The sequence below is a fragment of the Lactuca sativa genome, chromosome 9 (genome assembly GCF_002870075.4).
Source record: "Lactuca sativa cultivar Salinas chromosome 9, Lsat_Salinas_v11, whole genome shotgun sequence".
Taxonomy (NCBI): domain Eukaryota; kingdom Viridiplantae; phylum Streptophyta; class Magnoliopsida; order Asterales; family Asteraceae; genus Lactuca; species Lactuca sativa.
In genome coordinates, this window is record NC_056631.2 from 194,989,729 (window position 1) to 194,993,727 (window position 3,999).

Below are 3,999 nucleotides of genomic sequence, written 5' to 3' on the forward strand. Positions count from 1 at the left end.
TCATAAAAAATTTAAGAATTGACTCAAAGTCCATCTTCTCTTGGGTGGTGGTTGATCTTTTTGGTAGTAGCCTCGTCCGGTTTGCCTATATTTTTCTTCTGTTTGTTTCTTGTATCGTCATATGGCAACCACTCTTTCTTTGGCTTCCTCCATTCTTCATCATATTATCACCACTTGAATAACACACTTGATCTTTTTGATTTCCAATTCATAAAAATAACAATCTTTAGTTAAGTGTGGCCCATTGAAATTTTCACAACCAACTCTTATAGCATGTATAGATTGATCCAATTTCGTCATTCCTTGATCCATATTTTCTAATTTTGCCAATACCACTGCTATGTTCTTGTTCCCTCCATTGCCATATCCTCTTATAGCATCTTCTCGTGTATTATGGTATTCTCGGGAGTGTTTTGGGAATTCTTCAACTAGCTCTTTTATTGTGGCCGTATTCTTCTTGGTCATTGGCCCTTGAGAATTAAGAAATTGTCTGGTTGTAATATTTACCCCATCATAAAAATAGACACCTCTTGTTGCATGTTCAAGTCATGTTGAGGACAATTACTTAGAAGGCCCTTGTATCTTTCCCATGCTCCATATAACGACTCTCTCATTTCTTGTTGGAAGTTGGCTATCTTCATCTTGATCTTTGAGATCTTTGAAGGTGGACTAAATTGTTCAATAAATGCCTCTTTAAGATTGTCCCATGTTCGTATAGCTCCAGGTGCGAGTGACTTCAACCAAAATTCTGCATGTAACATCCTGACTCCCAAGTATAAATTTTAAAGCTTTGTATTCATTTTATTGTGGGGAATCGACTAGTTGGAGGCCCCAACTCGTCGTGTTGAACCTGGCCAGCCTGCGTGGTTTATGGCATCTACTCAATGAGTTGGAGGACCCCAGCTCGATAGGTAGAGGTTGTACATGAAAACCCTAATTTTTAGGGTTTGCATCCTATTTAAAGGACCTTAAGTCCTTTCCTCTAGCCTCCTTACCACCTTTTGATAGCCAGAAGCAAACCCTAATCGATCTAACCTTATTATTGAGTGTGTGAGAGGCTAAAAGTATGTTTTTGGTGCATTTGTTGAAGAAGCATGAAGATTAAGAAGCTTGGAATGAGAAGAAGCTTGTAGATCCAGTATCTACATCGTGTTTGCATCCAGTAGAAGGTAAAAAGTCTTTACCTTGGCCTTCCGTTTCTTAGATCTCTTCTTATGTTAGAATATGGGCATTTTGGTGCAAAATAGAGTCACTTTCCGATTTGAACTTGTCACAAGGGCATGGTTTCATATATGGACTCCTCTAGGCCCTTATGGACATAAAGCCTCAAGCTTTATGAAGCTTTGGCCCTCCTCCATGTCCAAAACCTTCTTCTAAGGCTATTTATGATTGTTTTAGTCTCATGGAGCCTTGCATGCACATAAAGTTAGCAACTTTATGTGATAACAACACCCAAGGAGCCTAGATCTACAGTTTAGAGCTTTGGTTTCACTTAAAAGCATCTACATGAGAAATGGACTGAAGGAACTCGACAAGTTGCATAGTCAACTCGACGAGTTGAATGAGGGTTTCCTGTTTTCTAGATTCTGCATGAACTTGGTGAGTCAACTGGGGTTTTCGCGATTTCTTGAGTTCTGAAGGAACTCGAAGAGTCAGTGAGCTACACTCGACGAGTTGGGTCAACATGGACTGTTGACCTTGACCGTTGACTTTGACTTTGACCAAGGGTCGACCAGTTTGACTTCTGGGGTATTTTAGTAATTTTGAAATTTATGGAACTGGATCATTGGTGGATGTAGGTGGTTGAGTTTGGAGCTGTATTTGGAGAGTTTGACATTATCATTCCGAGCTACTTGTGAGGTAAGTTGTCCTCACTATACTAACAGGGTCGAAGGCACCAATGCCGACCCTTATTTTTGGATTGTTATCCTGGTTATTGCATGATGATATGCTTAATGACTTGGTTGGTCGGTATCCTAGTATATGAGATGATGCTAAGTTAGTGACCGGTTAGGTCGGTATCCTGTTATATAGGATGATACTATGACTAGTGATATGTTAAATCGGTTTGACTATTCGTACAGACTAGCATTTGTTATCTATGTGTTGATTGTATGATTAGGGGTGGGTTGAGGTGGCCCTTTTTTGTGTTGTAAGCCAACATACCCAAGGCGGCCCGGATAGACTGCATGCCAATGGGGACATACCAGTCAGGCCGAAGGCCCGGAGAACGGTCCATATAAGTTGAAGGTCCGGTGAGGCGGTCTAGACATGATGAAGGTTTTGAGAGTGGGCTAGCTGAAGGCCAGGTACGAGCGGTCCAGTCATACTGCAGACTCTATATGCATGTTGTTTATATGATATTGTTATGGTTTGTATGGCGTTGGTATTTTGGGGGAACTCACTAAGCTTCGGGATTACAATTGTTGATTTTGTATCACGTAACTTTTGATCATCGAGGGAAGGCGAAGGTGTGATCGTGCACCTCCTCACATTTTTATGATTTTGATTTCTAGGATACTCTGATATGAAACTATTTTGAAAGAGAAGTGATATTTCCACTTGATAAATTGATTCATTCACTTGAAATGTATGTTTTACCAACTTGTATGATAGCTGCAATGGTGTTGTACCTCACATGGATGGATCAAATTATTAAGTGGAAATATCACTTCCCATTTTCAAAACATTTTGTGATAATTAAAGGTTTTTGAATGCTTAAAAAAGTTATAAATTGGCTTGAATTTTATGGATGTTACAACGTATCTCCATTAAGCAGACTAGACCTTAGCAAAACGTCATCTCTATTAACATTAGGGACATTGAAGTATTCAGCAATGTCCAAGACTTCATCGATGTGCTTGAAGGCATCTTCGTGATCTTTCCCAAAGAATGGGATATCATTAAGCATAGCGAGAATATGCCCTTTGAGTTCAAATTTGGCGCTAGCTAGAATTTCGGGTGGTACAAGACCTGGCATGTTGTTATTACGCGACCTTTTCTTGTAGTCCTCCATAGTCATACCTGTTATACCCACCATTTATTCAACCTCGCTCTTTATGTCGTCCTTAATCATCTTTGGTTTCTGGTTTGTATCCTATTCCCTTCGCATTTGGAGTTCTTTCAATGCTTTCAAATTTGTCTTTCTTTTTGTGGAAAGATGATTCTAGATTTAAGAGTGGTGGAATTATTAGAGTTATGGATCCTCGGGTCATAAATCACTGAACCAAAACAAAAACAAAATGTGTAAAAACGAACTAGAAAGAAAATAAATGAAAAGCAGGAAAATATTGAACTCACGTCGTGAGAATTGAACAACAGAAAAGTACGATTTTTGGAGAAAATTAATTTTTTTTGGTTTTTACCCGAAAAAAAAAGGATCGATTAACCTAAAGCAATTAAATTAACAACTAAAATAGTCGTTCCCCAGCAACGGCATCAAAAACTCGATGCACAATTTATATACTATCAAATTTTATATTTATAAACCTAACTTACTTAACTGACTAGTTGCACTTAGGCGGTGTACCTAGTCAAATTTATAGAATAGTTTGGGTAAGTCGGGTGTCGAACACAGGGAACGGAATTAGCTAATAAAATAATTACTAAAAGTTAATCTAAAAACAATATATAAAAAGGGGTTTTATCTAATTTTGCAAGTTCAGATTAACTGAAACTCAACACTCAACTAGAAAAGATTGTAAACAAGATTAAGAAGACACTTTCGTTTAGCTTCGAATCCCCCTTTTCCCTATGTGTAGTTTCTAAGTATGGAATTATTCAACTGGTTACCAATTTAGATGTAATTGGCAGTCTTGATATGATCTCCTAATATTTTCACCAATTCCTGAAATTCCATGTAATGATCATACACAAGTAAACACATACTTGATTATTAAAGATAATTGGGATATCTAAGATGTATATAAGTTAAACACAATTATGATCAAATTAATGCTCTCCAACAGAGTTAAAATTGTTACCTTTAGTACTTAATAT

The 3,999-nt window shown here is 37.7% G+C and overlaps 1 non-coding gene across 1 annotated transcript; it reads left to right on the forward strand.

The window, feature by feature from the left end:
* Positions 1 to 543: 543 nt before the first annotated feature.
* LOC111921140 (small nucleolar RNA R71) lies at positions 544 to 650 on the forward strand. Its single transcript, XR_002860073.1, has one exon. It is a non-coding gene; the product is annotated as a small nucleolar RNA R71 (small nucleolar RNA).
* The last annotated feature ends 3,349 nt before the right edge of the window (positions 651 to 3,999 follow it).